Consider the following 13,417-nt stretch of genomic DNA (forward strand, 5'->3'; position numbering starts at 1 on the left):
TCCGTCCAGCCAGGCGCTAGGTCAGTCGCCGCCGACGCCTTCCCGCTGCACGCGTATCGCCGCGGTGTCCCCGCGCGCCTGGCGCGGGGTCCGTCCTGGTGGGAGGGGCGGTGCCAGGCTGTGCCCAGAGTCCGCCCCGCCCCGGCCTGCCCGGGCCTGGGCAGGGAGCTATAGGCGGGGCGGGCGGGGCTCCAGGCACGTGGGTCCCGGCGGCGGCGGCGGCCGCGGCGGCGGCGGGAGCCGGGCGGCCGAGCGCCCCGCCGACGTGCCGGGCCGGCCGCCTGGAGGCACCCGAGGCGGGGAGAGTCGGCAGGCGCACCCGGGACGCGGCGGCTGCCCCCGAGGCGCTGGGCCGGCGGAGCCGTGCGCGTGGCCGTCCGAGTGGCGCGCGGCTCCGAGCCGTGCGAGTGCGCCGGTGGGGCCGTCCGTGGTCGGGCTCCGTCGCCAGCGGCGCGTCCAGCTCCGGGAGCGCGATCGGATACCCCGGTGAGTGTGTGTCGGCGTCTTTGGGAAAGTCTGAGTATCAGTGGGGCAGTGCGTGCGCCCCGGCGGGTCGGGTAGCTGAACCTGCGGGACTTGTTTGTGTGCGTGCTCTGGTGTGAGCGCCCCGAGGCGTGGGCCAGCGCGCCGGAGACCCGCGAGCCCCTGGAGGCCGGCTGCGCCCCCTCAACCCAGGGGCACTCTGGGCGCGCATCCCGCCGGCGCCTCGTAAAACTGGGGGCGGGGCGGGGGTGGGGGTGGGGGGCTGGGACAGTGGCCTCGAAGGACAGTTAAGCCTCTCTCAGGGGAGTTTTAATCTGGAAGGCGGTGCTGTAGGCAGGGTCAGATTGAAGAAAGGCAGTGCCCTCCCTCCTCTCCCCAACTGTCCGCCGCGGGTTGCCACCCCCCCCCCCTTCCCCAGGAGCCAGACCCAAGGGCCAGGCCCAGCTGTGGATTCAAACTTCCAGTTTGGGGTCTGTGGGGTTGGTGGTTCCTTTCAGCATGGCATCCTCAGCTTCCCTGGGCCAGCAGCCTGAGGTGCCCGGTTTGTTTGGGGCTCTAGGCGGGAATAATGGGGAGCTTTTGAAGGCTAGGGTGGGGCCCTGGTAAAGTCTCAGTTATCTGTGTGTGGGAGTGGTTGGGAAGGAGATTCTTTAAGCAGGGCCCACAAAAGCTCTCTGGAGACTCAAACCTATGTTCCAGTCCTGCCTTGGCCACTGTGTGACCTTCTCTGAGACTCAGTGGCCTCATCTGTGAAAGGGGATCAATAATACTATGGAACTTGAGGGCTGTTGAGTTGCTGAGGTGTGGGTCATGTTCAGTACCAGTGTCCTTCTGGGTAGGCCCAATGCTTGGGTATCCCAGTGGGATCAGTCCTTGGAGGAAACCTCCTGAAACCCATATCTCAGCTATTCTCTTCCCTGGGCTAGCAAGACCCAGCTTGAACCCCTTAACCTGGGACTCAGGGCCTCCAAGAACTGCTCCTTGCCAACCTCTCCAGCCCCTTCTCCTGCCTGACCCATCACCCTCTAGTGATCGCGTTTAGCACTGCCTGAAATGCCCTCCTAGCCTCATCTTCCTCAGTTGGAGAATTACCCAGGCTTGGGGCCGAGCTCAGAGTTCCCCTCATTGGGGGAGCCTTCCTTGATCCCACAGTTCGGTTGGAGCCTCTTCTTTTTTTTTTTTTTTTTAATATTTTATTTATTTATTCATGAGAGTCAGAGAGAGAGAGAGAGAGAGACGCAGAGGCAGAGGGAGAAGCAGGCTCCCCGCCTAGCAGGGAGCCCGATGTGGGACTCGATCCCAGGACCCTGGGATCATGACCTGAGCCGAAGGCAGACGCCCAACCATCTGAGCCACCCAGGCGCCCCGGTTGGAGCCTCTTCTGACTATTTCAAGTCCCAGTGCTGACAGCCCTGGTTCCACCTTGGACTGTTATGGTCTCTGGGTCCAGATGTCTGGGGCCCCCTGGAGGACAGAAAGTGGCTCTTGCTCATTTCTCTTTTGCCAGCACCCTGCATGGGGCTGAGCTGAACTGAGAGAGCAGTAGCAACCCCTATCCCCTGCCCCCCTGCACCCCCGCCCCCCTGCCCCCATCCCCCCATCTTTTCCAGGGAAGGCATGTCTACAGTGGAGCTCTGTGTCATCACAAAGTAGAGGAAACTAGAATCCAGTCATTGAGGTAGGTGACATAGGTTGTCAGAACAGTGTGTTCTGGGACACTACAGGACCCAGAGTGTGCAAGCTGAAAACTTTGATTTCATCCTGAAGGCCACAGGGAGCCATGAAATGTTTATGGACAGGGAACATCCATGGTTAAAGCAGGATTTCAGAAAGATCTTTCTGGCTGCCGGGTGGAGAATGGATTGAGTAGTGCTATACAAGGAGGTCAGATAGAGACACCAGACCCATCCAGGCATTATTTATACTCTGAGCCCTTGATCCCTCGGCCAAACACTTCCCTCAGCCCTTAGGTGCTCAGGGTGAGGAATTTGGGGACACTTAGGACTCTCCCTCCCCCAGTGGGAGCCACGAGACCTGCAGTTGATCCCATCCCAGCTCTTCCCCCAACTTGCTGGGTGACCTTGGGGCAGTTCCTGCCCTGCCAGCCTTTAAAAGGAGGCCAGCACTGGTAAGGTGCTGTGTCGAGAGTATGTGCTTGGGGAGGCCACCGCATGAAAGAATTGTCAACCTCCTCTTCTTCCTGCCTTGGAATGTCCTGGGGTCTAGCCAGAGGAGTTGGAGGATCACATTAGGCGACCTTCATAAATGGCTGGCAGGCTTGGGCTACAGAGTGAGGGTATGACCCCTCCATTCCTATCCTCTTCCTGCCCAGGATGCACAGGGCTCTGGGGCTTCTGGAGCCGCTAAGGACCAGCTAAAAGAGTACAAGAAATCACCAAGGCCTCATGGGTGAATGCTTTGATTTGGCTTCTTTCCTGGCTGTAGCCCTTAGAGAGGCCACGTGCCCCTCTAGGTGTCAGTTTTGCCATCTGTAAATTGGACGTGATGATCCTTGTACCTTGAAATGCAAGGTTGCTATGACGATTCTTAAGACAGTAGTCAAGAAAGGGCGTTGTGAGCGGTGGAGTGCAATGCACAGGGAGAAGTGTGATATTCAGAGACTTAAATGCATTTTGAAGATACTAGAACATGGATGCAGTAACAAGGGGTTGTACTAGTTATTGGAATTTTAACTACCGACTGCCTTCCTCCCCCTGTGCCCCCTCTGCAGAGACAGCTTACTAGGAACAATTTATAAAAGTTCCTTATTTTATCCTCTACCAACCCTATGACGGAGGAATTATTACCCCCATTTTGCAGATGAGGAATGAGAGGCTCAGAGTTTCCTTCCCAAGATCACAGAGCCGAGGTGAAAGCTAGGGCTTCTGCTTCCCTGACCCAACTTACCTCTCCCTGTTCGAGACAGAAGTTCCATCTGAGTAAGGCCTGTACCTCTGGCTTTCAGGCTGAAGGAAGTTTGAATCTTGCCCAGAAAACGTGACTTTAGGTCTTGCTTGTGGCCTGATGAACCATGCTGCTCACAGGAGCAGGGAAGCCCGGCTGATCTGGTGAGAAAAGGTGGAGGCTCTCCTAGTGAAATCCTCTCTCTTCCTGAACTGTCTCCTGTGGGCCTGGCTGGTGCACTCTTTGACCCACACCTTCCTTTTGGCTACCTTCGGGTCCTCAGTCCTGGCCTCTCCCAGCCATCGGGTCCTGACGGGGCGAGGCTGGCTGTGGGGCCTTCCCTGACCTCTGTGCTCATCCTAGAGGTCAGTTGCAGGACTAGACCAGCCTGCTTTCTCTCCATCCGTATCACCCAGCACAGGCTGGGCACAGAGCAGGTGCCAGGGAGTGCTTGGGAAATGAATGAGCACGTGGAAGTGAGTGTGTAGTGGAAGAGGAGGGCCTTGCTCCATGGGGAGCTACAGTTGGTGCTTGAGCAGAGGAGTTCCTCCACTCCCCTGTTACAGTATCTCCTAAGCCTGAGTATTTCTGGTCCAGGGTGAGTAGCCAGAGTCCCTGACGGGAGGGTGGGCAGCCTGGGCCCTCCTGGGCAGCTGCTTCCTCCTTGGGCCCCTAACCTGGCACCTGGCACTGGGTTTACAGTGGCAGCATACTGCTTGGGCCCTGGAGCATGGGAGGAGGGCCTCCTTCAAGCCTCTTGGGGCCCACATGACCCTCTCTTCTCCCCCTCCCTCAGGGGAGGCCCCAGCTGTGGGAGGAGGAGTCTTACTATGGGTGTGCTGTGGGCCAGCAAGGATGCTCCCCATCTCTCAGAGAATCCAGGGCTAAGGGACCGGCGCCTCTCACTAGACCTCCTTGGTCTCCCTCCCTTTAGACCCCTCTGTTCTATCCACTTTGCATGTGGCACCATCACTGTCAAGGTCACTCTGACTGTGTCCTTCCCTGCTTAAGCCCTGCCGTGGCTCCCCATTGTCCTCAGGATGGAGGCCCAGCTCCTCAACCTGGCATCCAAGCCTTTTCATGTGAGTCCCTCAGGCCCACACACATTCTGTGCCACCTACCCCTCCATACCAGTCTCACATGACCCGAGGGCCACACTAGCAAACCACTAAGTCTTTGCATACGCTCTTCCTTCTGCCTTCAGTGCCCTCCTCCCTTTCTTGTCCACCTGCCAAACTCCTAATCTTCCATCAGGTCCCAGATCAAATGACCCCTCCTCTGGGCAGCCCCCACAGGCTGGTTAGGAGTTCCCCTGGGCTCCGTGGCTCCTGGGCTTCCCTTGGTCGTGGCTTAGTCACCCAAGTGGACCTAGTCCATGTCTGTGTCTTTCTTCCCATCCAGAGTGGAGCTCCTGACCAAGTCTGATCTGAGTCTGGGTTTGCGGGGTCTCTCTGCGGTTGGGCACATGGGGACACTGGCAAGTGTTTGCTGAGACTTTGTGGCTCCAGGGACAGTGATCTGTGATTACATTGCTCTGAGAGTCCAGACTCCTGTGGTTTTGAGAATCTCAAAACCAAAGGCTGTCAGAAGCAGTGAGTAACAGAGCTGAAGAAACACTTAGAGCCAGAGACTCTTGGAATTGGACTGTCAGAACCAATGAACTCAGAATTCTGGAAGCACCCAGAGTGAGACAGTCTCAGAATCACAGACTTACTTGTATCCTGTTCTATACTTCTGTACTTATTTTCTACCTTGGCTTTTCCAATTCTCCCCTTTTCCTTCCAAGCTGGACCCTTCCTACTTCTCTCCAGACCTGACCACAGCCCCTTCCCAGAGCCTTCCTTGCCTACTCTGACCGTGACTTCTGCCCCTCTCCTGGTTACCCAGGAGGGCCCCCTGGTGAAAAGGGTTCCTGTGTCCCTTTGCTAGGACAGGTAGACGCAGCCCCCACATCAGAACAGGAGCATGATTTGCTAGCTGCATGGAGCACCACCTGCCCCCTTGTCTTACTCATTCCTTAGGAGCTGTCCGATAGAGTGGTGGTGATTCTCCCCATTTGATCAGTGAAGAACTCGAGGCTCAGAGAAGGGAACTGACTTGACCAAGATTGCACAGCATGTGTGGTTCTAAGCTGGAGCCTGAACCCAGGGTTCTTTTTCTTGAGCCTGGCTAGAGGCATTTGGATGTGAGAGGTCAGGGTGGAGTCCAGGGCACTGTGGTTCTGAACTGGTTCAGGTTAGCAGTGTGTCTCTAGAGCACTGGGCTGGGCTGGGCCATGCTGGGTCGAGGAAGGACAGGTAGTTTGGAGTCCTGCTTAGGGCTGGGGGTGAGGGTGCCCAGCCCCACACTAAATATAATTAGAACACCAGACCTTGAGTAAGGCCCTTTCTCTTAAGGGGTCTCAGTCTGCTGACTCGTAACATGGGAGGCCAGCCTGATTGATCTGAGACCTATACTCACATGTTCTCCCAGTGCATGGCCCCCACACCCAGGATTCTAGGGGCTTCCAAGAAGGAGAGAGACCTCCAAAAGGGGCTGCCAAACCCAAGGGTCTCCTGGGGGAGGCTGCAAAGTCTTCACACTGCAACGGCACCTGCTGATAACATCTGAGGTTACCCCTCAGCTATTTCCCCAGACCAGCCCCAGTGCTTGTGGTGCAGAAAGCACACCAAGCAAAGTGGGGAGACTATTGGCCTTCAGCCCTGTGGGGTATATTTGTTGGGGGTGGTGGAGAATAACTTCCGAGATCCTTCGTGTCCTCCTAGCCAGCCTTGCCTTCTCTGGTTCCCTCAAGCCACAGGGATGACTGTCAGTTCCCAAGACATACTATGTGATCTCTTGCTCACTCTGCTTCTCTTCTCTTTCCACTCACCTGACTCCTCTCCATCTTCCAAAATGCAGGTCAGGTGTCCTCTCCTCCAGGAAGCCTTCCCTGACCACCCCGCCCCCAATTCCCATTAGGAACCCTCTTGGCTGCTTCAACCCTGGTGCCTCTGCTTCCTTCAGCCCTGATCACCCTGAGTTATTGCCTGTTTCTGGGCCTTCCCCCATCCTCCCTTACACTTTCCACCTTGACAGTGAGCTCCTGGAGATCACAGAAGGGTCCAACCCACCTTGGAGTCCCCAAGTGCCCTGCCTGGGGACAGGCATAGAAATGGCAACCTTTGTAAAGGGTGAGTGAATTAAGGAGTATAGTGGGGTCTAGTTCCTGCAGGGGGTCCCTGGACTGTCCTCCCTTCTGAGGATGGCCTTCAGGGTGGGAAACTTGATCTATAGCCAGGCTGGCTGTGACCTTGCTACTCTGCCCATGATTTTTGTGGGTTTCCTGCCTGTCTTGTCTTCCTGGGATGTTCCCATCCTCCCTGCCTTCCCCACCTGCTGAAATCATATCTTTTTAAATTATTTCATAAAGTGAGTCTAAATCATCTCCTTTAACTGTCTCAACAACCTTATGCAGTGGGTGCTCTTCTTAGATTGTAAGGAAATTGGGACTCCGGTCGTGGAGCTGAGACTTGTCCAGGTACCACAGCTGGGAATGGCAGAACTGGGATTTCCCACCTGTCCTCTCCTGCCCCTCAGTGGTGTTCTGGGTCCAGATCCTCTGTTTCCCCTCATAGCACCTCACCCCCAGCAGAGGCAGGTTGCAGGGGTTTCCAGAGTGGTGATGTCACACTGCCCTGCCAGGCTGGACAGGGCCAGCCAGGTGGACGGGGGAGTGGGCAGTGCATTCATTCTGGAGCTGCCCTAGTGGAAAAGCTGGAATGTTGTCCAACCACCCTGGAAAGTCTGCAGCCAGCCTGGAAACTGCCTCAGCCCCTCCTCATGGCTTTGAGTTAGCTAGCCTGGGGCTACAAGGAGAAAGATAGGGGTGGAGCCAGGTAGAGGGGGCAGGTGGTCTGCCCCTCACTCACTGGTGACCTTGGATGAGATCTTGGGCGACCCTTTCCGGCCTTAGTTTGTTGTTGTTGTTGTTGTTTTGATTTGTGATGGGTACAATAACCATCAGGGCTGCTTCACTCTGAGGAAATACCAGGAAGAGTAGATTCTAGTACCTAGAGTCCTAGAACACTAGGGTGTTCCCTCTGGCAGAGAACTGACCAGACAGGCAGAGCCATGGGGCTCAAAGAGGGCTGGTCGGGGAGCTTCCTGGAGCAGAGGATTTGGGCTGTGGAAGGTAAGATGTAGTGATCAGGGGCACAGCTCCTGAAGTCAGATCAAGACTGCAGTTTGCTAGCTTTGTGATCCTGGAGAGATTAGTTAGCCTCTCTGAGCTTCTCAGGATTAAATGAGAAGAGGTCTACCTAATACGGACCTGGTACAGAGAAAGCACTCCACTCTTGTTATGATATATATGTTAGAAGATAAGGGAGGGCATCCCTGAGCAAAGATAGGGATTGCTATCCCATGGGATTGCTTTTGCTGTGCTTGAGATGAGATGAGGCTGAAGGCAGAGAGAGAGTTGTCTAGCGGGGTGGCAGGGGTCGGGTCAGCCAGGGCCTTGAATGCCAGGCTCAGGAGCTTGGACATTAGCCTGACGGCAATAGGGGGCCGTGGAAGGGCTTTGAGCTCAATAGCAGATGGTCAGATTTGTATTTTAGGAAGACCCATGACTGCGGTATGAAAGATGGACTGTAGGGACGGGGTGGGGGCGAGGAGACAAGTGAGTAGGCTGGTGCAGTGGTCTGGAGAAGAAACACAAGCCTGAGGCCATGGGCTGGGGCACAGTGGCCTGTCTGAGCCATTGCATTGGTTGAACTGATAGGGCTTGGTGAGTGACCAGTGGGTTACACGCGGTTGGGAGAGAGCTGCAGTGTCAAGGATATATTAGAGTTTTATAGTATGGAAGGATGGATAGTAGAGATCCTTCTCAGAAATGGGAGGAATGGCCTTGAGAAAGTGCTCTGCTCCACCTTTGTCTGTTAAGTGAAGGCATCTCCTAAGGAGAAGAAGATGGGGTGGAGTGGGGTGAAAGGTGAAGCTCTTTCCTTGGTCACCGGACTCTTCAGCAGGTTGGCAAATGGCTACCGGCTGGCTGCCCCGCGTCAGCCTGAGGCTCCTGGGGCAAGGTGCGCTAGGAAAGCAGTGGCCTGGGGGCATTTCCCCACGCCACACCTCCTATCCCCTTCCCGCAGCCAGCTGTCTCCTCCTCTCTTCTCACTGCCCCCCATGCTTGCACTTTGCTTCCAGCCCAGGGACCTGGCTTTAGCTGTCTCAGACGCACTCCCCTGTTGTAGGGAAATGAAGCAGATGGAAAAAGGAAGGGAATGTCCTTTTTCTCCTCTGATGAGTCTGAGGTTCTGGTGGGTGCTGGGACTTGCACATCCAGAGGGGTCCCTCCACCAGGTAACCACTCCCTCAATGACACCTTATGCCTGGTGTGTGTGAGGGCCTCAGAGACAAGACAAGAGCCGGGGCCAGAATCCAGGAGGCCTGCGTTCAGTCTTGGCTCTGTCCCTGGCCTCTGGTGAGATCTTGTGACAGGGCCTCAGTTTCCTCCTCTGTCAAATGGGAGTTTGGTGCAGGTGATTTCTAAAGGCTGTTCTAGGCCCTGTCTAGGATGGTGTGTGTGTGTGTGTGTGTGTGGTATGTGTGTGTGCTCATGCTGTGTATACATCTGAATGTGACTGTGTATGTCTCTGGGTATCTGGGTACGCCCATGCCTGTGTGTGTTCGTGTGTGTTTATAATACCTATGGGGGGAATGATTAGAGGTGGGACAGGGAGGAAGAGGATTCCAGATAGAGGCATAGCTTGAGCAAAAGTGTGTTGGCATAAGTACTGTCCAGTGGATACCAGGCAAGGAGGGTGTCGACTGCTACTGTAGGGACTGAAGCACAGACCAGGACGGAAGGCGGGGCATTGGAGATGCAGCTCAGCTCTGCAGGATGTGGGGAAGACCTTCCCCAGCCGAGCCACACTCCTGTGAAAGGGGCTGCCCGGGGAGGGGGACTGGGAACAACCAGCCCTGGCCCACGTGAGCCGAGGGTGGACAGCTAGGGAGTGTGGGTGGGCAGAGGGCACTCCTACTGGGACAAGCACGCACCGGAAGCAGGCCTGGGAGGGCCCTGCCTGGCTGACTTCTGCCACCAGGAGCCCAAGAGTGCATGCTGTCTCCACTTCCCACAGAGCCCACAGCGTGGCCTGCCCTGAGAAATGCTAGAAGGGGGATGCAGTCCCAGGCCAGGGCACCTGTTTTTCCTGTTTCCTGAAGAATTCCCTGCATCCTGGTCCAGGCCTGCGCATTCCTGAGCGAGGGACCCGAGCAGGCGCTGAGCATCCTGCCTGAGAGCAGGGGCTGACCAGGTACGGCTGGGAGGCTCGCGCAGCCTCACCCGTGCACACGTATATCCTGACCGGGGTTCAGTCGGGGGGATCCCCACCCTGCTCCTTCATCCCAGGCTGTGATGAATTCAGGTTTCAGAGCCAGAGAGCCCTGGTATCAAGCCCACGTTCTCCAATTCCTAGCAGTGTGACCTTGAACGAATAGCTTAACCTCTATGGCAGCATCTACTGAGGAGTGGGGGTGGGGGGTGAAATGAAGATGCTGCGTGGAAGCTGTTCAGCCCAGGCTTGGCCCCTACAAAGTGAGGGGTTGGGGGTAGGGGGCACCAGGACCAGGAACTCCTGATCCAGACCGACCCAGGGTTGACCTGAGCCAAGGATGAGCGAGATAAAAGAATGTGCTTGGCTCAGACAGCTGACCTACCTCCAGAATGCCTAGGTCCAGTTCCTCTCCCCGTGGCATTTCCCTGGCCTGGCCAGAGAAGGGCAGGGCTCTTGAAAGAGAGGCAGTCCAGGTGCCTGTCTAGGGCAGGAGCCAGGAGCAGGCCTCAGGTGAGCTGGTCCCCAGGAGTGTTCCCAGGAGGCCACCTAGGGTCAGCAGCTGAGAAATCTGTGTCAGGACAACTCTGGGAGGCCCTGAGAGGAATAAGGGAAAGGAGGGCCACTGTCATAAAGCTCAGCCTCCTCTGGACTCCTATATCCTCTTGTGCTTGCTTCATTCATTCATTCTCTCATTCATATCATACCTGCTCTGGGTCAGGCCTCTTGCTGGATGATTGGGACAGAGAAAAGAATCAGATGGACCCAGCCCTCTAGGAGCACCTGGAATGTGTTGGGTTAGAGGGTGGAAGGACAGATTCCCAACAGGGTGTGAGGAATGTTGGGGGTCGTGGAGGGGGAGAGTTTCAGAGATGGGGTGACATTTGAGAAGAGCCTGGAGGGGTGAGCAAGGTGAGGTACAGTGTGAGTGGGTTCTGGAAGGGCTTTCCAGGCAGAAATAACAGCATGAGCAAAGGCAGGGAAGCCTGACAGGTCACTTACAAGGCAGGGCCAGCCAGAACTGGGCACAGAGAGGCTGGCAAGTGGTGTTAGACAAAGTTAGGTGGAAGCTGGTCTCTAGGGAGCTGGGGGTGAGACCCTGAGGGCATTGGGGGTGAGGAGAGGCAGAGCAGAGGGCCAAGGGAGAGGGCTGGGGATTTGGCTGTCTTCATAAGCAGGGGCTGGGGGGCAGGAAAGATGCACTCACAGGTTGGTGGACCAGCCAGTGGAGGGAGAGGGCAGGCAGGGTCATTCTGGACAGGGGCCACGGCAATGGAGTCCCCAGCTGGCCTGAGAGGGTGGAGGCCAGGATGTCTTAAAACATGTGGAAAGGACAGCTTCCTCGGTTCATGAGAAACTTGGGGAAGTCTCCACCCCAGTCACTAGAATCAGAGATTCCACCCTTAGTGATTAGCAAGAAAATCTTCGTGTGGAGACACTGACTATGGCTTGGGGTGGGCAGGGGCAGGGGCGGGGCGGGGGGAGAGGGCCCTGACCCAGAGGAGAGACCTGCCAGGCCTAGGCACTGTCATGTTTGATGAGTGCCCCTCCCCCCACACCTGCTCCTCCTCCAGGCATCCTGCCAGCCTCCCTTGCCTGCCCCTCCCCTACCCAAACTCCCTCTGGGCCAGTCTCTCTGGCCTCTGTCCCTAACCCTTCCAGATCTCTCCCCTCTCAGGGTCCCCAGGCCTGGCCCCGGCTTGGGCCTTAGTGTCACTCCCCTGGCCCGCCACTCTGCCCTGCCGCACAGCCTCCCCCGTTGGTGACCTGAGAGAACCTCCAGAAGATTTCAGGAGAAGGCCACACCCGGGCTGAGCCGTGTAGCTCATACTGCCACAGTGTCCCTGCTGTGCTAGGCGCTGCTCCAAACATTTTACACAAATCAAGTGACTCAGTCCTCACAGCAGTTGTATGATGTGGGTTAATTGCCGCATTTTACAGATGAGGAAACAAAGGTGGTCTGGCTCCAGAGGCCAGGTTGTTAACCACTGGAGTTTGCTGTGCTGAAGGATAAAAAGTTGTCATTGCAACAAGTGGAGGTGAGGTGTGTGAATGGAATCCAGGTTGAAGGAGCGCCATGAACTATTGCTGGGAGCGTGTGTTAGGTGCATCCAGGAAACCACAGGTCACAGAGGATGGGGCTAGTGCGGCTGACAGAGGCTGGGTTATGAAAGCCTCCAGCACCAGACCGAGGAGGAGCAGGGTTTTCGCCTGAGAATAGGCAGGAGCCACAGAGGGTTTCAAGCAAAGGAATGACTTAGTCTTTACAAAGACCCCTCTGGATTGGGGGGAACTGAGGCTAGAGGCAGGGAGGGTGGAGGCAGCACTGAGCTGCATGGAGCAGGGGTTGGGTACAGGAAATGCTTTAATGCCGGGTCCTGAGGCCTGGCTCTGGGCAAGAGGGGTCCCAGCTGGCACCCTGGCCAGAGTTCCCCCTGGCAGGGGGAACTGCCCCCCTCTCAACTTGGCACCACAGAATCTCCCTGCCTCCTCACCCTGGATCAGGGACGAGGTAAAAGGTCATCAAGATAGTGGTGGTGTGTGAAGAGAAACTAGGTAGGCCTGGGAGAAGCTGAATTTGCCCCACAAAAGAAGTCCCCCTCTGCTCCCATCCCCATCTCTGTCCCAGACTTCCCTGGAATCTTCAGGAGGGTCACTGTCCCATCTGGTAGCCTCATAGGCCAGGGAACAGACTGCCACTTACAAATGCAGAAAGTGCCAGAATATAGGAGTACCTAAAAACTATTTGCCGAGAGGTGAATGAATGACTAACGGGGGAGACCCTTAGAAATACCCCCTCAAATGCCAAAATACCAGGCATGGGGCCAGAGCCTCTCTAGAGAGTGGAAAGATGAGCTAAAGAAAGAACTTTTTTTTTGTCTTTTAAGAGAGGGAGAGAGGGGGTTGGGGGATGGAGGGAGAGGGAGAGGGAGAATCCCAAGTAGGCTCCATGCCCAGCAGAGAACCCGATGAGGGGCCTCGATCTTACGACCCTGAGATCATGACCGGAAATCAGGAGTCAGACGTTTAACTGACTGAGTCACCCAGGCGCCCCTAAAGGAGAGAACTTTCTAATGCCTCCCGGAAGATAGGGGATGCCCAGTGGCCAGAAATGCCTCAGCAGGCAGTGGGCACTGGGTGTGAGGTGGATCCAGCCATCCTTAAAGGCCCCTTTCTGTGAATCTGAGATGACACCGCTCTGGGACCCCCAGCTCCTCAGATTCTAGAGCTCAGGATCCTCGATCTAGAATTCTGTGCTCCTGAGGTTCTAGAGCAGGGTCGCCAAACTTTTTTTTTTTTTTTTAAGGCCAGATGGTAACTATTTTAGGCTTTGGGGAACATATGGTCTCTGTCACAACGGTTCAACTCTTCATAAATAGATGGGTATGATTGTGTTCCAATCAAGCTTTTTTTTTTTTTTTTTAACAGAAACAGACGGGTGGGCTGCATCTGGCCCTCAGGATGTAGTATGCCTACCCCTGTTCTGAAGTTTTAGAGGTATGTGGCCCTGATATTCATGGATCTCAGGCCTTCTCGAAGCTCTAGGGTTTCACGGTTCTGGGCCTTCTGGGTCCAGGGAGAGAGCCAGGTCAGATGGCTACAAAGGCCTTTAAGTGGTTGAGCAGATCTGAACCAAGGGGATCTGTGGGTGCGTGGGGCCCCTCATGGCCCCAGTCGGGTGGGTGTGTCAGGCCTACGCCCCCCCCCCC

The 13,417-nt window shown here is 56.0% G+C and overlaps 1 protein-coding gene across 1 annotated transcript in view; it reads left to right on the forward strand.

Moving 5' to 3' along the window:
• Positions 1-400: 400 nt before the first annotated feature.
• The window catches only part of P2RY2 (purinergic receptor P2Y2), a 15,666-nt gene continuing 2,649 nt past the window's right edge, over positions 401-13,417 (forward strand). Inside the window, exons 1-2 of the mRNA XM_021704701.2 lie at positions 401-486; positions 13,137-13,205. The gene's annotated coding sequence lies outside the window, so the exon portion shown is untranslated. The remainder of the gene's footprint in view (positions 487-13,136; positions 13,206-13,417) is intronic.

Source organism: Neomonachus schauinslandi, chromosome 11 (assembly GCF_002201575.2).
Source record: "Neomonachus schauinslandi chromosome 11, ASM220157v2, whole genome shotgun sequence".
In the NCBI taxonomy this organism is placed as follows: Eukaryota; Metazoa; Chordata; class Mammalia; order Carnivora; family Phocidae; genus Neomonachus; species Neomonachus schauinslandi.